This window comes from Pelophylax lessonae (genome assembly GCF_965119305.1).
Source record: "Pelophylax lessonae genome assembly, chromosome: 3".
Classification (NCBI taxonomy): domain Eukaryota; kingdom Metazoa; phylum Chordata; class Amphibia; order Anura; family Ranidae; genus Pelophylax; species Pelophylax lessonae.
In genome coordinates, this window is record NC_138770.1 from 252,766,937 (window position 1) to 252,788,637 (window position 21,701).

The window sequence follows — 21,701 nt, forward strand, 5'->3', positions numbered from 1 at the left end:
GTGCTCCAGCCTCTTATGGGGTACACGTAAATGTTAACACAAATGTTTATATGCATTCAACATTAAATACAGTCCATATGTAGGATTTTATTGTTTTTTTCAGCTATAAACAGCTCCAGATTATGGAGCTAAGCGCAACTCTGTGTAGTGGCCCATGGCATATCATACAGCCATGATCAGATTCATTAAAAATGTATGCATTGCAGTGCATTTTTTTTAGCCACAAAAGCTCTATCAGCAGTTAACCCTGCAAAAAGTAGCATTTAATATAGAGACAATACCTAACTTCACAGTTTTTTCAGATAGGTAGAATACATTTATTATCATAGGACTTTTTTTAAAAACATATTTGCTTTAGTTGGATCTCTGTTTTGGAAGGGCACTACCAAGGATTAGAAAAATAATAACTTAGTTACCAATAATTTTGAAACTGCAATACATGGATATGAATGCATTATTTTTAGGCAATGCAGTAAGAAATCACAGTATCTATATATTCATTGCTCTCATCATGCTGTGCAGATTTAATTCTGTGCTTGTAGCAATGAAGAAAATTCCAGTTTAGGCTGCAATGAAATTAATCCTTGCATATACAATCTATATTTTAATGCCCAATTATGTAAAACATCTGTGGTAAAATTTTCATCTGCAGACACACATTAGGTGCACTGATACAGAAGATAATTACTTGTTGAACTAAAATGTATTGCTAGTGTCAGTGTAATGCTAAGTGAGATCACAATGTTCCAGAAAGTTTAATACAAACATACAGTTGCATTGGAGAGGTCTTGTGACGCTTGCTGAAAGACATTGGACTGGACTTGTATTTGCCATTACCATTGTTACTGATAAGCTTTTCAGCAGCAATAAAAAAAAAAAAAAAGTCAAGCGACTTGGGGCAACAAATAATTATGTGCACCTAGCTCTGCGAGCTCTGTCTCTGGAATTTACATTTTAAAATGTTTTGCAAATTGCTTCAGTGATGATAATCAACATTTTCCATATAAATGAATTTTTATTTCCATAAAGTTTTTAATAAGTATAAAGATTTTATATTTATTTTTTGTTCTGGTTTTAGGAACATAACAAAACAGCAACTTTTACTTTTTTTCCTCTATACTGTAAGTATTTTAAATAAGGATATTGTCCCAGCCAAATAGTTTTCTTAGGTTAGGATGGGATCAAGAGTGGTAGAATGCCTGTCAGGTTTTTCCTGCCGAATGGTGTGCTGGACTGTGATAGAACAAGTACTTATCAGATCCTAACTGAGGGCAGCCATCTCTCAGTTCATCTCATATTATATATATATATATATATATATATATATATATATATATATACAGCCCTCAAATTTTCCACTCGCCTGCTCGCATTATGCGAGTGGAAAAGGATGTAGGGCGAGTGTGGGGCTGCTCCGGGAGCCGCTCAGGGGAAGAGAGAGAGAGAGGAAGAGGAAAGCTGGCCGATAATGACAGAGCGCGGATCATCCCACTATAACAGCTTTAATTGTAATTGCCGGGCAGTCGTCGACACACACAGTCCCGCCTCCTAGACCGGTTTCTTTGATAGACAGAACACCTGGCCAACCAGGACGTGTGATGTCTATCAAAGAAGCCGGGCTAGGAGGCGGGACTGTGTGTGTAGGCGAGCGCCCGGCAATTACAATTAAAGCTGTTACAGTGGGATGATCCGCGCTCTGTCATTATCCGGCCAGCAGTGGCGTACCAATGGGGGGTGCGGGGGGGTATCAAGCCGGTACTCGCGCCAATTATCTCCTCTCGGTCATCAGCTGCTCCCTCGGTCTGTGCTGCTCGCGGGGGCGGTAAGAAGATGAGTGCCCAAGGATTGAGCAGCCTCCCTGTGTGACTGTATGGGAGGAGCGGTGGGGCGGCTGCATATGGAGGAACTGATCTTTCCATATTCCTCTTGCAGCCACTGGATGCCTGATTCTCCTCTCTGCAGGCATTCATTGGTTGCAGGAGGAATATGGAAATATCAATTATTCTATACGCAGCTGCCCCATCCCCCTCCTATCCAACTTATTTTTTATTTTTGCTGGCCCCCCAGTGCTGTACAGCCCCCCCTCTCCAGCCCCTCAGTGCTCTTCAGCCCCCCCCCAGTGCTCTTCAGCCCCCCCCAGTGCTCTTCAGCCCTCCCAGTGCTCTTCAGCCCCCCTCTCTAGCCCCCCAGTGCTCTTCAGCCTCCCCCTACAGCCCCTTAGTGCTCTTCAGCCCCCCCTCTCCATCCCTCCCCAGTGCTCTTCAGCCCCCCCCCCTCCAGCCCCTCCCAGTGCTCTTCAGCCCCCCCCTCTCCAGCCCCCCAGTGCTCTTCAACCTCCCCCTCCAGCCCCTTAGTGCTCTTCAGCCCCCCCTCCAGCCCCCCCCCAGTGCTCTTCAGCCCCCCGCCCTCCAGACCCTTGATGGGCACTGATGAGGCTGCACTGATGGGCACTGAAAATGTTGTTATTAATATTTATTTTTGTAACTTCTGCATTAATGCAAAAACATTTAACAGTGTCATTTTATGAGATAATTTATGAGGGCGTGTTTAGGGGCGGAATTAGGAGCGGGGCAGGTTAGGAGTTGGGTGGGGCAACTGGTGGCGACTAACCCTTAAGGCCTGGCTAGTAGCTCAAGACTTTAAATTTTGGGCCCTGTATATATATATATATATATATATCAGTGCTGTTATCTTGGCCTAGGCCAACAAGGCCCAGGCCTAGGGCAGCACTTGCAGAGGGGGCAGCAAAAAAGCTGCACCCCGCACGAAAAAAAAGTCTTCTCCTGGCTCCCACATGAAAATGGTTTCCACCGGCTTGCGCTACATTTTTAGTATAGGGCCAGTCAAATAGGGCAGGAGGGCAGGGTTCAGGAAGAAAATCAGTCTGGCACCCCCATAAAGCGGTCACACTGCTATCTGCTGGTATGATAATACCGGCCGGTGAGGACATTCGGACAGACTGCAGGCCGCCGACCACACTTAATACAACTGGCCCGACGGTCGCCAATGCTAATAAGTGTGGCACTGCAGCCTTAATGCTCCTAAGGCTGTACTAATGGGCACTGATGAGGTGTCACTGATAAGCTGCACTGATGGGGCTGCACTGATATGCTGCCCTGATGTGCACTGATATGTGGCACTAATAGGCTTCTTTGATGGCCACTGATGATGTGGCACTGATGGTCACTGATGAAGCAGCACTGATAAGCTGCACTGATGGGGCTGCATTGATGAGCACTGATATGATGCACTGATAGGCTGCACTAATGGGCACTGATAGGCTGCACTGGTGGCCACTGATCCGGCTGTACTGATGGCCACTGATGAGGCTGCACTGATATGCTGCACTGATGGGCAGTAATGAGGCTGCACTGATGGACACTGATAAGGCGGATCTGAGGAGTCTGAAATTATGGGAACTGATGAGGCTACACTGATGGGCACTGATAGACTGTGGTTGTGGTCTGTGGATTACAGATGACAGGGTGGGTCATAAACAGGAAGGGGTGTTGCCTTTACAGGAAGAGGTGGGTCATATTTAAATTAGGGGGTGCACAAGTTTAGTCAGGCCTAGGGCAGCACAAAAATTAAATACACCACTGATATATATCGTGTATAGTATAGTATAGTACAGGGATATGCAAACTCTGGCCCTCCAGATGTTGCAGAACTACAATTCCCATGAGGCATAGCAAGACTCTGACAGCCACAAGCATGACACCCAGAGGCAGAGGCAGAGGCATGATGGGACTTATAGTTTTGCAACAGCTGGGGGGCCACAGTTTGCATATCCCTGGTATAGTATATGTATATATAGTATATCTTGATTCATCTCTTCTTTAGTAAGATCAATTTGAGTCACTATAATACTGATGCTTAAAAATGGCCAAAGGGTGAGAGCGCCACAAATGTTTCAATAAATCAAGATCATTTTTATTTGTCACAGTAAGAGTCACAGAAGTATCCAACACATGTTGGGTGTTCACTACCCCTCCTTCTTCAGGCCTTGTGGTACCAGAAAAAAAATAAACACATTTTTACACTGGACTGGATTCAGACAAAGCAAGCATTTGATGCACTCTCGTCCTTTGATTACTTTTAAGCATCAGACTTTTACTGCTACCCTGTGCACTGTTAAAGATAAATACCCTCATTCCGGTCTTGCTGACCCCATTTTATCAGATAGGAAGCCAAGAAAACATCTAATAGCAACACAAACAGAATAGAATGCAATTCTTCAGTAGAATACGGGAAAGATGGAACCCTGATCTAATCTATTATTTTTGTCTGTGTTCCTGTTGGAGATTTTCCCTCACTTAATTTAAATCATCGTCAGAAGGACAGGAAGTGAGAGTAAATCTATCTAACAGAGTCAAGGATATTGATAAAAACCTGAGTTCCTTTCCACTTTCTCCAAAACTAAAAAGAAAAAGTTTTGCTTTGGCAGACTGGTATATATAGTACATGGCTTCGTGCTCCTAAAATGCATAGTCTAAATTGTACTTTGCTCTTCCCTTGTTAAAGTTTTATCTTTTGAGAGTAGTTTAGCTGAATTAAATGGTCTGGTGACAAGGTCCCTTTAATCATCCATTACAGCTTACACCATTATTGTGTGTCTTCATGGTGTTTACCTGTTGCCATGGCAGTGGTAGCAGATTAGGCTTAGGAAGGATAAAGAGAGACAATCTCAACTGTAATACAGCATGTCAGAAAATCGCTACTGGCCTTACAACTTGCTTGTTCTGAAAGCAACTTGTCATAAATCCGAAAAATTCTAATTGAGCATGTGATGAAAAACAAAAAAACCCCATAAGCAGCCATTACGTTCAGTGATAACCACATATCAAAATGATTAGTTGATCCACAGACAGTGTATTAGCAGATATAAACACAATGAATTTTGATTTAATCAAAAAGCATGGTAGGATCAAACTGTTTATAAAACAGGCTATGCACTGAAATGTTCCCTATAGGGTTAAGACTAATTATTTTAGCATTTATTGCTTTAAATAACTTATAAATATATTTTAAAAGGGTTGACCTTTCTTTTCTCCACCCATCAGTTAGTTTAGAGGGAAACCAACGTATCCTACTTGAACGCCAAAAAGGAATGTGAACTGTGCTCCACTATATGATAGATAATAAAAAAAAAAATAAAGATTTGAATTATTTGCACCAAGATCAGTTACAGTGTAACTTCACTTTTCTTGAGAAAAACACATTCTTCCTTGGGTAATCTATATACATTACAGGCATTATAACAACCTTTGTTGCAGATTCCTACCTTTTGTTATTCTGAAGAAATCCCTGTTTGTTGCTCTGTGCTGAGTGGGTCTAATGGGAGTGGTTTCATAATTATGAATCAGCTATGCAGCTGCAAAGCACTAATGAGGAAATCTGTTGGACCTGTATCCCTTTAGACATATTCATATTGGAAGTATCTCACCAAAAATAATTTTTTGTTGCAGGGGATGCCTGAAATCTGACTTGTATCTTAGGCAGACTTCAGGGAAAATTGGTGAGCCAATCACACAAGCAGGAAATGATGTTTCTGGGGTGTGGTCGGCACGCATTCTGAGTACAGATCACCTCCAGGTAGCAATAATGCATTGCATTTTCAGAAAATGACAACAGCTGCAGATTGAAAAGGAAAGGATATTTTTAATAACATTCAATTACAATATGACTTGTGTTGCAATTGTATACGCTATATTATTTTTTCTTTATTTGCTATTTTTTTTTCCAGGAAAGTGGAGTTATTTTATTGGGTATTTGTCTGGTACTGTGGTGTGTCATGTCCTTCTGGCAGCTTGCATTTTCTGTTCTGTGGTTGTATAGCCTACAGTACGGATGAGCAAATGTGTAGCGATTCATATTGAAGTTTATGGGGGTGAATATTTGATTAAGGAAGCTATTGTCAAACAAAAGCATGACATAAGCAAAATGTAACAATGCCAAAATTAAAAGTAAAAAACAGTATTTTTACCTACATAGAACTCTTAGCTCTACTTGATAGCTCCAACACATGCTGAATTTATGGCTGCTATGAGACCATCCTTATAGAAAGATGGTTGTGTTATCTATTCCTTCAAATTATTGGTTCTTGTGACTAACCGGGACAAGGCCAAGCACATTGCAATGTAGGTTGTTCCTTGGCAGCAAACCTGTGACCTTTTCAGCCCAAACTTTAGAAATCTCTGGGATGCACTATTCATTATAGTGGCAAACCTGAACCTCATCCTCACCTTTCAGAGAAAAGAGTTGACCACAATTTAAAACTGAAGCAGACTTTAGGGTATTTTGTAAGTTACTTTTGTGAAAAAGATTACAGTCTGTAAAACCATTTTTTTTTAAAAAACAGCTACTCTTAATTTGTATTATGGAATTTTGTGCCTGTAGTTTTAGAATATTTCAAAAATGTTAAGCTGTATATTACAAAGTAAAGTGAATTTCCTTTCAGCAAGTATATATGGAGGACAGTTGCCACAGAAGCTTAATTGCTGTGCAACAGCTTAGAATTCACTTAACGAGTTCCAGTGTGCCATGTTACACAATTAGCAGAATGTATCATATGAATCAGATTATCTCTACAAGCAAATAGCTAAATCAGAATGTTTGACCTGCTTTACAAAGAGGAACCAGGGACAACATCTGGTTCTTATGGCATTCTGCCACATGCGAGTCATATTTGCAGGTTAATTATTGGATAATGTGCGTTTCACAGCAATTTGCCAGCCTTTCAAAAGAAATGCTTAAGGAGGCAGATGTTTCTGTAAAAGAGTTCATTTAGACATTTGACAACTTCATAACACTTTGACAAAAAAAAATTCTGATCTTGAAATGGCTGGCAGGAAGGCATGAAATGAAACTCACAAGATGGAGACCTCATGAAATGTATTGTAGTATCATAGTGATTCATAAAGATTGGATCATTGCCACGTGAAACCTTTCATCTATGTACCTGAAAAAACATGTTTTTTTACTCCCATGTGAAAAGAATATTAAATAAATAGTCAGATACGGAAAGAAAAGTGAAGTTTTATTCTACCAATTTATCAAAAAGTTCTAGAAGTGACAGTATTTCGAGAGAGATGAGATTCAGTGTTACGATGCACGCTTCCTTTTATTATCTGCTGTTTGCCAGGATTTGTAAGTATCATTCTCCCTTTCGCTGCTTACTGGACCCAAGCCTAGTCAATTTAGTCGAGCTCGCTGTGGCACTTCACACTTTCTTAAAACACTAGGCTTTCCAATTTTGAAGAACATTTATAGTATCAGAATAATTTGAAACAGGTGCTTAAATGTCTTTCTTGCACTTTGCAACAGAAGGCTTATGTATTTTTCATTGTACACAAAGACAAAACACAGTACTTAACAGAATGACCATCTGTCTCAAAATTCATTGTGCTTAGATGGAAGGTGAAATAAAGATTTTCATTTTCCATCATCTTTGTATTCCCTTGTAGAGACATTACTGAACAATGTTGAACTTATATTCAACTTCTTAGACAAGGGAGATAACCTAAGAACAAAAATTACGGCTCTTTTGTCAGAGAAATTGTCTGTAAATAACTTGAACAATGTTTTTGTTAAATACTGTATCTTTAAAATACCCTCCCACAGAATCTACTCCTTGAGGTTATATATTTGTGGCTTTTGTTTCCTCTACAGTGTTAAAGTAAACCTGTCAAGAGGGAATAAAACAGAGGATGTCATTACTGACCTTCTTCAAAAAAACATTTGCTGCAATGCCTACAATATAGAGCATGGGGCCACACAATAGGAAGCAGCCAAATACTGACGTCAGCTAATCTCCTCCCATGCCATGCCCTCCAATGTGTTTAACTCTCCCTCAGGCTTAATGGTAGAGCTCTACAATTCAATACTTTCCAAGTCCTGGCACAAATGTGCAGTTTGATAATGCCAGAAAAAAATCACTCCCTGTCTGTACACTTGTTCCCAGTCATTGACCCAAAGTATTGAGTAGTGTTGGGTGAATGGTTCTGACCGAGCATAAGTTCAGCCTGAACATCACCGTTTGGTAACCAACTGAATTTGCGTGCCACTCGGCGGGATGTTCACCTGCTGAGCACCCAGCAATGCACTGTGTGCTGCACAGTGCATTCTAAGCCCTGGCTGGAAAAAGCTTTGCTCAATCAGGGCGCAGTGAATAGCTGGTTTTAGGGATCGGGCTGGGGAGCTGGCCGCTATGTCTTTAACAATGGACAAGTCATCAGCTGTCAACAGGCTTTCCCACTGACAGCTGAATGAAAAAAAAAAAAAAACATTTCCGGCAATAGAAAAATGTGAAAAAAAAATGGCGTGTGGGTTCTCCCAATCCATACCAGGTCCTTTGGGTCTGGTAGGGATTTTACAGGGAAAACACAAAAAAAATGCATGGGGTCCCCCCAAAGATCCATAGCAGACCCTTATCTGAGCATGCAGCCTGGCAGGCCAGGAAAGGGGGTGGGGAACGAGCGAGCGCAAACCCCCTCCTGAACCATACTAGGCCACATGCCCTCAACATGGGAGGGATCTTCGGGGCAGGGGGGGGCTCTGCCCCTCCACCCCAAAGCACGTTGTCCCCAAGTTGGGGACAAGGGCCTCTTCCCCAAAACCCTGGGCTGTTGTTTTGGGGGTCTGTGGGCAGGGGGGCTTATCAGAATCTGGAACAAGGGGCCCCCAGATCCTGGCCCCCCATGTGAACTAGCCACTCGCTGCCCCCCCCCTCCTGGCCTGCCAGGTTGTATTCTCAGATAAGGGTCTAGTATGGGTTTTGGGGAAGACCCCACGCCATATTTAAAAAAGAATTGGCATGGTGTTCCTCTTAAAATCCATACCAGTCCTAGAGGGCCTGGTATGGATTGGGGGGGGCCCTATGCTGTTTTTTTTTTTACATTTATGTATTGCCAGCAATTTAAACATCATTTTTGTTCTTTACATATGTCTGTTTTTCTGCAATAAAATCACTGCTCTTTTAAAGTTAAAAAAGTTTTTTTGCATTGATACCTGTCCCCCTGGGCAATACCCAGGCCCATACCCTTTTATGGCCAATAACTTGCATATAAGCCTTCAAAATAGGGACTTTTGATTTTTCAAGTTTGGGTCCCGTAGACTTTAATAGAGTTCGCGGCTCAGGTCTGAACTTTTTTCCATGCTTGGGAGATCTGGTGTGAACCACACTGGGGGTGTTCAGCCCATCACTAGTATTCAGGCAAAAGGTAGCAAAACTTCCAAGAAACAACATTTTTAAGAAACAAAAGTTAGCAATTAAAGCCTGCATATTTCTTTCATGACATATTTATTTTACAAGATTAACTCTGCATTCACATCTGAAGATCTCCTTTTGGTGTATTTTGTCAGTCACATATTTGTATGTGTCTTTTTGCCCATTTTTTACAGTATTGAAAGAGCTCTGGCATTTTTGTTTTAGCCAGTACGGAACAATATCAAATGTGACATCATTTGATGCTGTGTGCTTCTGCTTCCATCTGCCTCTTTGCTTATTCTCATCTCTTTCCTTTTTTTGTTCTGTGGTGCTTTGTTCTCTCCAAAAATGATGGGTGAAGAAATGGTGTGTTTCATGGGGGCAACTGAAGTAACTTCAGTTTTTCTAACTGAAGAAGAGAGAAAGAGGAGAACACTGGGTCCTTCCTGTTATTTCTGATTGAGAACAGAGGGGGTAGTTCTGGGTCATATGCACAGTTTGGACGAGTTGCTGGGTTTACTCAGTAGTTGTTCCGATACATACTTTACACATACGTTAGAAATAGCATACCTCCTGTTGAAAGTTTAATCAATTAAAATTGTGATATTACCATAACCTAACACAAAAGAATAACTCAAACAAATTCTCTTACTATTTCTACAACTAATACTGACTATCACAAATATACCAATATATGTTTTTTGTTGTTTGTACCTGTAGTAGCTCCCACAAACAAAAGTCTGTATTTTCTTTTTTGTTCACCAACCTAAAAACACATTAACAATGACACATGTTTACATTTCTGAATAAAATTTGCACTTATTTTTTAAATTAAGAGGCCAAAAAGAAAATAAACACAAAGGTGCATGCATCAAAAGTGAGACAATATTTACTTTTTATCACATTTATTTTGTTTCACTAGGGGCCAAAATCTCTTTAATTGTTAAAATAATATTTTATGTACAAATGCATCAAACAATAAAAAGTGTAATTATTATAGTTTTTTTAGAACAATTTTTTTACAGAAGAAATAACACTGATTATCTCATTACAATGTCCTCAGAAAGTGGGTGGGATATATTAGGCAGCACATAGACCTATTTTCCTTGAAGTTGGTGTGTTGAAACCAGAAAAAATAGGCAAGTATGAGGATTTTAGTGACAAGGGTCCTCATTTTAAATGGCTAGATAACAAGGTCAGAGCATCTTTAAAACTGTTCCTTTTGTGAGGTGTTCCTGGTCTACAGTAGCCAGGACCTACTATAAATGGCCCAAGAAATAAAAACTGGTAAAATGCTGTAACCTGGGGTAGCTCTGGAATGACCGCCAGCCAGTTTGGTGAAAGCAAAACAGTTCATTTATTTGAATCCCAGCAAAACAAAAGGCAGCTTACTTCAGCCAAAGTAAATAAACAGTCCAAATCCTGGTATTGGTAATAAAGCAGCAGGTTCACCGCTAGTCTTTGGTCCCATAAAGGGGTCAGGCTTCTCCAGTCAGGGTTCTAGGCAGGCCACACAGGGGGAACGTTAGCAGTCCATGGCTCAGCTTGTCTGAGAGCTTCCACTCACTACACAGCTTGTGAGTCTCTGTCTCTCTCCCATTCACTTCCTTGACACAGGTGCTGATTTCCCTCTGCTGCCTTTCAAGCCTCCCTCACCTGGGACTTAACCCCTGAGTTCCACAAAAGCTCTGCAACTGACCCAATTAAAGGGACCACAGCTCAAATATCAGGGAAATGTACCTGCCATCCAGGACACATTCCCGGTGTCCTGTACAATGCCTACAAGGTTATTTGCGGACAAATAATTATAACTTCATGTTTTCAAAGAAAACTGGCCTAAGTAGTCTGATCAACTAAAAAGCTAACATACCTTGAATTTGCCAAAAAATTATCAAAATAATGGTAACATGGATAACAACAGGTGTCTATAGCTGATGATGTGTTTGGCGATGAGACAGGGTCATTCAATGACATTACAATGTTCATTGCCTGTGCAAAATGTTGATGTGACTGAGCAGTGTTGGAGTGACTGTTGGGCGTCAAGGATTTGGAAAAATATTTCTTGGGGGCAAATTAGAAGGATATGGCTATAATGGTTGGGAGGGTAAGTGATGTACATCCAAATGAGAATGGCACCGTTCCAGGTGCTCGCCAAACCTCCCCCCCTCCCCACCATGGATACTGAACAAAGGAAATGAATGGCTGCACACCACTGCAAGAGACAGTACAATTACCAAATTTATTTCCACTGATGTCAGACTGACAGCACTAGCATACACAATACAGCTGTAGCATTTCACACAACCAAGTGCTTATTTAAAATAAGGGGCTGTTAAGAGCGCTGCTTTCTAAATACGCAAATAAATCACCTGACACATACATCAAATAGCGCTCTTAACCTCCTGACAAACACCAAATAGGGTTCTATAAAAGCAGTACAAAACAACAATACAAAATACAAAACAGTGAATAAAGAAACCCAAAATAAACAACATTAAGGTAAACAGAGTAAAAGAAAGAAGTCATTATTATTAATCAAAATACAGTAAAAAAAAATAACACAAATCTAATAATTTATATCCACATGGAACATATCCTCTACCCAGATGCAGGTGAAAACATCATCCACACAGGAGGGAGGTCGGACCCACTAAATCATTCATAATAGTGGGATATTACCTAATTTTACAGCTTCCCTGCACAGACATGGCCCACAACATGAACTTGGTACCCAATGCAATGTTACTAAAACTGGCACAAATACTTTCCTAAATTGGGTAAAGACAGTTCTAAAGATAACTACTACCCAGAGAAGTTCTGTTAAACCATTCATAAATTCCTCTGACTGCATCAACTATGAAGTTAAAGTGGCAGTAAACCTCAGACATGAACCAGGAACAAAGCATATTCTTCTTTAGTGTGTACTGGTCTCCATTTAGAGCACTAAGTATCATTTCTGTCTGCTGCCCCATTCTTCTGCTGCCTGCATGAGTCACTCCTGACAAGTTGTCCTGACTGTAAGAGAAAAAGAAAACAGGGCAGTGATCTCCAGCATACAGCCTGTGATTGACAGCCTCAGGTCTGTTCCTGTGTCCTGTGTGAAGGGGAGGAGGGTGTCCCTTCCCTCCAATCAGCTCTCAGAGCTCTCTTCACTGAGTTCTGCATTGTTTAATTCCAGCTCTCTGCCCCCTGTTTTCTGACAGCACTGACAAATTGTATACATTCTGGACTTTGAATGGATATAAAGAAGAGAAGACTTCAGCTAAACATGTACAATTTATTTATGAGGATTTTTTTCATCTCTGTATAACCTGAGGCCATTAACTTCAGTGGGTTTATGTAAAGGATTCCAACCACTTTAAAGTGGTTATAAAGGAAGAAGTTTTTTTTTTATCCTAATGCAGTCTATACATTAAGATAAAAAACCTTTTGTGTGCAGAAGCCCCCTAGGCCCCCTAATACTTACCTGGGCCCCATCTCGATCCAGAGATGTTGCACGAGAGCCTCGGCTGTCTGGGACTCTCCCTCTTCATTGGCAGAGACAGCAGCGGGTGCCATTGGCTCCTGCTGTCAATCAAAGTCAGCGAGCCAATGAGAGATAGAGGGGGCGGGGCTAAGCTGCTGCTCCATGTCTGAATGGACACACAGAGCAGCAGCTTGGCTCAGGTGCCCCTATAGCAAGCTGCTTGCTATGGGGGCATTTGGCAGGAGGGAGGGACCTGAGAAGAGGAGGATCTGGGTTGCTCTGTTCAAAACCACTACCACAGAGCAGTATAACATGTTTGTTATTTTTAAACAAAAAAATAAAACAAGACTTTAATATCACTTTAAGTTCAGGAACTGAAGCTCCATTATTTAGTGCAACTAGTGGAAGCTGAGGTTTTCTTTTTCCATCAAAATATATATACATATTTGTTTGTGTGTAAATATATAAGGAATGTTTGAGTAAACTATCAATTTCATATAATAAGGGGAAAAACTAGAAAGAAATGGATGTATAAAGCTACATTTGAGGAATATTGGCAGCAGGCATTCATGAGCACTGACACATCATCTTCATTGCTGATCTTCACTACTAAGCTTTTTACAAGCTCTCCATAAATTCATGACAATACAAGTTAATGTAAATATGCATGGCTGTATAAAACCAAAATCTTCTTTACTTTACCTGCTCCAAGTCATTTTATTATTCAGGCATTTTTTACTGAGATGGTGCTCAAGCAACTCCAAGAAATATTCAGAAAGAACAGCAGGAGCTAAGTTATATGATCATCACACTATCCACATAAAACGTGTCACCATTACAGCAGACGTGAACTTAATATTTAGATGTGCAACAAACAATTGGAGTATTAGAGAGGATGGAATAGGATTAGATGAGTAGGAGTTTCATGTAAACTAACGCCATTACAAATGTGCAGATGGGTACTTACTTCAACAAAAACTTTGGTCCAAAAAAATGAAGATGGCTATATGGGTAAGCACAATGCAGAGCCAATACAGATCTTAGGGCCTAATGCCAGGTTTATGTGACCTAAAACCAGATTACGAAGGGATTAGTCGGATAAATCTATTAGATATGAGTGGATCATGTTAATTTCCAATGTACACATGAACAGAGTTCATATTTGTTTCAAAGGTCAATTTCTCTTTCTAAGCTAAATATTACAATTAGGATGAAAATCAATGTCTTACATATCCCCTTGAGTTTTACCCATATTAATAAATTCTATGTTTATTATTTCTTATCTTCTTTGTAAAAGTGCCTATTTTCACAAGTTCATGTATTTAAAGACCTTTAACCACTTCTGGACCAGAAGGATTTGCACCCTTATAGACCAGGCCATTTTTTGCAAATCGATTGCGTTACTTTAACGGAAAATTGCGACACTATACCAAAATAAAATTGATGTTTTTCTCCCCATAAATAGAGCTTTCTTTTGGTGGTATTTGATAACCTCTGTGATTTTTATTTTTGATTGGTTTGCTCAAAAGTTATCGCGTCGATAACTTAGGGGAAAGATTTCTGTCATTTTTATCTATTTATTTATTTTTTAATAGTAATGGCAGTGATCTGCGATTTTTAATGGGACTGCGACATTGTCGCGGACAGTTCTGATCCCTGACTGACATTTTTGACACTTTTGGGAGGGGGGGGAGTGACATTACTACAGTAACCAGTGCTAAAAATATGCTCTGTTACTGTAATAATGACACTGGCAGGGAAGGGGTTAACCTAGGGGTGATAAAAGGTTTGAGTTAAGTATGAGCCTAAGGGAGGGGGGTGGGCTTGTGAAATTACCACAGAGACCTGTGATCCTATATAGAAGGATCACAGATGCTCCGTGATCATTTCAGAAAGAAGAACGGTCGGCTGTGTTTACCACAGCTGACCGTTCTCTCTCAGCGGGGAGCAATCGCAGGTGCCCAGCGGCGATCGCAGCTGCCGGTCCTGTGCATCGGCATCCCCCCGCTGCCTAGTGGGGGCGGGAGCACGCCAGGGAGAAACTGGCAGCAATCGCAGCTGCCGATCCTGTGCATCGGTATCCCCGATCGCCCCCCCCCAGAATTACGTGCGTGACCAACGTAGGGCTATGTCGTTTCGCGCAGCCGAGCCAGCCTGCCACAGTAAAACTGCGGCGGACGGTCGGCAAGTGGTTAAACAAAATTTTATTTAAATACAGATGTTGAAAACAGCTGCAAATGTTTTCCTGAAAAGCACAAAACTTTGATTAAAAAAATAATAATTTTTTCCTCTTAACATGTTATGAGTTATATTTAGAACTCTTTATTGACAAAGGTTTGGTGCTAGCATAGGCTATGATCATAATTTACTCTTCTCTGTAAATATAATGGTGTACCTCCAATCTCTTCTTTTGTTGCAAGAACAGAATTTTATAAAATGATTTATTTCTAGAAATAGAAGAATAGGATTCAGTTTTGGATGGCTCTGAAGTGTTGTAACCAAATTGATCTGTTGTAGAAAAAAATAGATTTTCAAATACATACTTATTTTTACTGAAGACATTTCTAAAATAGCTATTTGCCCTACCTAATTATGTGAACTGAAAGAGACAGAAATAGTTATGGAAAAATATGATACATTAAACTGCATTTTAAAAGTATTTGCAACAAAAGCCAAACTCCTTTAGTAATTAATAGAATGCAATACAATTAATAGAATGGATTAATGTTGAGCGAACACAGACTGTATTATTCGTGTTCGTACCGAATAATTGGATTTTTGAATATTTATTATTTTATTTTAATTTCAAGGAAAGTTATTACAAAGCATAACATCTTACACAAGATAAGGTTAACAAAATATAGAGTCATTATCTATTTCCACTTTTTCTGAGGTCTGTTACGATCCTCTCTCAACTCATATACAGTCCTTTAACTGATATTTAACCGGTGCAAGGCATTGTCAAGATAGCAAGTCTCCTTCTCTAATTCTACTCGTACAAACCTTGCCTCTCTTCCTTTCACTGGATTTTAAACCAAAATGAGCCTCAGTTATTGGATTTATCTTTATTCCCCCTCATCTTCCTAGTCATATATTCCCTTCCCTCTCCTCTCTATCTCCTCAACCTTCCCTTCCTTCCCTCCCAACATTCATATCTCCTACTCATTCACTTCCATACACACAGCCCCGCATCTCACATCTCATAACAACAGACAAAACAGGAAGAAAAAAAAAAAGAATCCCAAAGGTCCCCCCTCCTCCTCTCCCCCCTCCCCTTCCCTCTCCACTCCCCTCAAGCTAACTAGAGATTCCCAACTCATAGAACTTCCATATTCTGAGATGATGGACTTAACAGTTGCCTCCTTTCCTCCGAGGCTGCAAATATATTCCAATTTCTCCATATCAATTTATATTGTTCCTGTTTGTGTTGTGAAGAAAGCACTAAATCTTCCATTTTATTAATATGTTCTTATTTCCTTGCCCAGTCCCGTGCCGAAGGGGCTTGTCTCTTTCTCCAATATTGGGGTATACAGGCTCTCGCAGCGTTCAACATGTGAGGCAATACTGATTTTTCATATTTCCTTACTGATAGTTCTGATATCTGTAATAAACAGAAAGCCGCGTCTCCCTCAATTTTATAGTCTGTTACTTTTTTAACTATATTTCCGATCTCTGACCAGTATTTTTTTATTTTCGGGCAGGTCCACAAAATGTGGAATAGTGTGCCTTCTCCTTCTTCGCATCTCCAGCATCTATCTGATTCTTGCGCATACCACCTATGTAGCTTATCTGGTGTATTGTACCACCTAGTTAAGATCTTGTAATTTATTTCTTGAATTTTGGTACATTTTGTTGGTCTAAATATTGCCCTAAATATCCTTTGTTTCTGTATTTCCGTTATGTTCATATTTAGTTCTTGTTTCCATCTTTCCAGCCATTTTAATCTTGGCTGGCTTAATGGTGTGGTCAATATTTTGTATAAGCTAGAGAGTGGCCGTTCTACGCCCCCTGTTTTCTCACATAACTTTTCAAAGTGTGTCAGTGGCTTCTTAAATTTTCCAGGATCGGGTAACGACTCCAGAAAATGCCGTCGTTGCAGCGCCTCCCACAGACAAAGGCCGTACGGTCCCTCCTCTTCTGTTAACCTAGCGATTGTAGGCCACATCTGTTGATTCGCAAAAGATCTAATGCTTTCTTGCCCTGTTTCCCTTAGTTTTTTGAAATGCTGTCTATCTAGGCCAGGTACAAACTCTGGATTCCCTAGGATCGGGTATAGCGGAGAATCTACTGTAGTTAGGTTTTGTCTTAGGGACTGCTGGTAACCTACCCTTAATGTATTTCCCAATAGAGGGTGCATCTTCAAAGTTTTAGGGAGTGTCCTATAGCACCAGATCGCTCTCTTTAATGAAACTGTAGTCTGCGCTTGCTCTATTTGGACCCATCTTTTCACTTCCCCCTGGTGCCACCAATCTAGTATTCGATTCAGATGGATGGCATGATAATACCTGCGAAGATCAGGTATTGCTAGTCCACCCATGTCTTTCGGTAGAGACAGACTGTTACGAGCTATCCGTGGCTTTTTACCTGCCCATATATATCTACCAAATATTCCGTTTACAATTTTAAAGAAGCTATTCGGTATTTGGATTGGGAGTGCTCTCATTATATATAAATATTTTGGTAAAACATTCATTTTTATTAAATTTCCTCTGCCGAACCATGACTGAAGACCTCCTCTCCATTGTTCCAATGTTTTCTTTGTCTCTTCAATCAAGGGAATTAAATTTAACTCAAATATTTGGGCCAGGTTTGCAGTTATATAAGTTCCAAGATACTTCACGGCTTTCTCTACCCATGCAAATCTGAAATTACTCTTTAGTCTGTCCTTATTTACCTTTGCTACTCCACTCCAACTCCCAGTGCTTCAGATTTCCCGTAATTAATTTTAAAATTACATAATTCTCCATACTGTTTGAATTCCTCCAACAATACCGGAATCGAGATTTCTGGTTCTGTCAGTGTAAACAATAGATCGTCCGCATACACTGCGATTTTGTATTGTTCTTTCCCCACCATAACGCCTTTTATATCCGGGTTGAGTCGGATTTTGCTCAGAAAGGGTTCTAGTGTAAGTGCAAATAGCAGGGGGGACAATGGGCACCCCTGCCTTGTACCATTTTTTATGCTTAGGGGTTCCGATAATACCCCATTCACCTTTACCCTTGCTGTTGGGTTAGAATATACTTTATACTTATACTTAATATATATATTTCTCCTACTCCTATATACTTGAGCACCGACAGCATAAAGGCCCACTCGACCCTGTCAAAGGCCTTTTCTGCGTCGGTGCTCAGTATGACACTCGGTGTTTCTGCTTTGGTGACTATATGAATCAAATTTAGAACCCTCGTAGTACTATCTTTGGCTTCCCTCGCCGGCATAAAGCCCACCTGAAAAATATGATACATTAAACTGCATTTTAAAAGTATTTGCAACAAAAGCCAAACTCCTTTAGTAATTAATAGAATGCAATACAATTAATAGAATGGATTAGTGTTGAGCGAACACGGACTGTATTATTCGTGTTCGTACCGAATAATTGGATTTTTGTTACCCGAACACGGACCCGAAAACTTTACTTTATGTTCGGGTTTAAAATTCGTGTCCGGTCATTTTATTTCCTGTTTTGTATGTAATGGCGCGCTTTTAATGGCGGGCTTTCAACAGCCAATCAACAAGCGTTTAACTGGTGGGCTTTAAGCCTTCCCAGCCATGCCTACTAATGTATTAGTAGCTGTGATTGGCCATCTGAAGCATGTGACCATGTCTTTATAAGTTCGAGAGCCCCAGCGCGCCGCGTCATTCTGCTGTCGTTTAGAGACAGAGCACACATCATACGTGCTGGCTGCTGATTAGGGACAGACAGTGATTCTGTGAAAAATTGTGTCCGAAAAGAATGCAGGGACAGGTCGGAGTGCAGGCAGGGAAAGTTATTAGAGCATTTTAGGGCGAGGCTGGAGATTAGGTAGGGTCAGTCTTCTACATCGATTTTGCTGTGTGGGAGGTGGTGCAGTGAACGATCTTATTGAGCATATTAGGGACAAGCTGGAGATTAGGCAGGGACAGTATACATCGATTTTGCTGTATGGGGGGTGGTGCAGTGAACAATCTTTTTGCCCTCACTTGAGCCCACTGAGGAGGAGGAGGGAGAAAAAAAATCTATTTTTATCAGTCAGTTGTGTGCAGCGTTCATCTTAGATCTATTTTACTACAAGTTAAAAGGGATTTTTTTTTTTTACCCCTTCATAGCCTTTTTGCTGCAGTGCTGACTGTGACATAAGACACTGCTGTGTTCACATGTGCTATTGAGTGATTTTCAATTTTATACACTTTTTTCTATTCCACTATTCAATATACACCCTTTTTGGGTTAAAAAAAATTAAATTGTGGCATAGTCTGTACTAATCTATTTAAAAATGACAAACTTAAAGGGGAATTTTCTTTTTTTTTCCCTTCATAGCCTGCTGCAGAGCTGACTGACATAAGACACTGCTGTGTTCACATGTGCTCTTGAAAATCACCAATTTTATATCATATTTTCTATTCCGCTATTCAATCTACACCCTTGGGGTAAAAATAATTAAATTGCGGCATAGTCTGTATCGGTACGTGTGAGATACACCTTTCCAATTTTTTGGGCGCATCTTCCACCGCCGAGGATTGCAGGGTGTTTCAGTTTGCCTCCTGCCTGTTCCGAACTCCACCTACTCCTCATCCTGCCTTTAAGGTACAAAAAATAGTAATCTGGGCCTAGTCTGGGTCTGTACGTGTGAGATAGATACACCTTTTGATATCATATTTTCTATTCCGCTATTCAATCTACACCCTTTGGGGCAAAAAGAATTAAATTGTGGCATAGTCTGTTTCGGTACGTGTGAGATACATCTTCCAAATTTTTGGGGCGCATCTTCCACCGCCGAGGATTGCAGGGTGCTTCAGTTTGCCTCCTGCCTGTTCCGAACTCCTCCTACTCATCATCCTGCCTTTAGGGTACAAAAAATAGTAATCGGGGCCTAGTCTGGGTCTGTACGTGTGAGATAGATACACCTTTTGATATCATATTTTCTATTCCGCTATTCAATCTACACCCTTTGGGGTAAAAAGAATTAAATTGCGGCATAGTCTGTTTCGGTACGTGTGAGATACACCTTCCGAATTTTTGGGGCGCATCTTCCACCGCCGAGGATTGCAGGGTGCTTCAGTTTGCCTCCTGCCTGTTCCGAACTCCTCCTACTCCTCATCCTGCCTTTAGGGTACAAAAAATAGTAATCGGGGCCTAGTCTGGGTCTGTACGTGTGAGATAGATACACCTTTTGATATCATATTTTCTATTCCGCTATTCAATCTACACCCTTGGGGTAAAAAGAATTAAATTGCGGCATAGTCTGTTTCGGTACGTGTGAGATACACCTTCCAAATTTTTGGGGCGCATCTTCCACCGCCGAGGATTGCAGGGTGCTTCAGTTTGCCTCCTGCCGGTTCTGAACTCCTCCTACTCCTCATCCTGCCTTTAGGGTACAAAAAATAGTAATCGGGGCCTAGTCTGGGTCTGTACGTGTGAGATAGATACACCTTTTGATATCATATTTTCTATTCCGCTATTCAATCTACACCCTTTGGGGTAAAAAGAATAAAATTGCGGCATAGTCTGTTTCGGTATGTGTGAGATACACCTTCCAAATTTTTGGGGTGCATCTTCCACCGCCGAGGATTGCAGGGTGCTTCAGTTTGCCTCCTGCCTGTTCCGAACTCCTCCTACTCCTCATCCTGCCTTTAGGGTACAAAAAATAGTAATCGGGGCCTAGTCTGGGTCTGTACGTGTGAGATAGATACACCTTTTTATATCATATTTTCTATCCCGCTATTCAATCTACACCCTTTGGGGTAAAAAGAATTAAATTGCGGCATAGTCTGTTTCGGTACGTGTGAGATACACCTTCCAAATTTTTGGGGCGCATCTTCCACCGCCGAGGATTGCAGGGTGCTTCAGTTTGCCTCCTGCCTGTTCCGAACTCCTCCTACTCATCATCCTGCCTTTAGGGTACAAAAAATAGTAATCGGAACCTAGTCTGGGTCTGTACGTGTGAGATAGAAACACCTTTTGATATCATATTTTCAATTCCGCTATTCAATCTACACCCTTTGGGGTAAAAATAATTAAATTGCGGCATAGTCTGTTTCGGTACGTGTGAGATACACCTTTCCAATTTTTGGGGCGCATCATCCACCGCCGAGGATTGCAGGGTGCTTCAGTTTGCCTCCTACCTGTTCCGAAATCCTCGTACTCCTCATCCTGCCTTTAGGGTACAAAAAATTGTAATCGGGGCCTAGTCTGTGTTTTTACGTGTGAGATACACCGTGTTATAAAAATTTTTCTATTGCGCTATTCAATCTACACCCTTGGGGTAAAAAGAATTAAATTGCGGCATAGTCTGTATCGGTACGTGTGAGATACACCTTTCCAATTTTTGGGGCGCATCTTCCACCGCCGAGGATTGCAGGGTGCTTCAGTTTGCCTCCTGCCTGTTCCGAACTCCTCCTACTCCTCATCCTGCCTTTAGGGTACAAAAAATAGAAATCGGGGCCTAGTCTGGGTCTGTACGTGTGAGATAGATACACCTTTTGATATCATATTTTCTATTCCGCTATTCAATCTACACCCTTGGGGTAAAAATAATTAAATTGCGGCATAGTCTGTACCGGTACGTGTGAGATACACCTTTACAATTTTTTGGGCGCATCTTACACTGCCGAGGATTGCAGGGTGTTTCAGTTTGCCTCCTGCCTGTTCCGAACTCCTCCTACTCCTCATCCTGCCTTTAGGGTACAAAAAATAGTAATCGGGGCCTAGTCTGGGTCTGTACGTGTGAGATAGATACACCTTTTTATATCATATTTTCTATTCCGCTATTCAATCTACACCCTTTGGGGTAAAAAGAATTAAATTGCGGCATAGTCTGTTTCGGT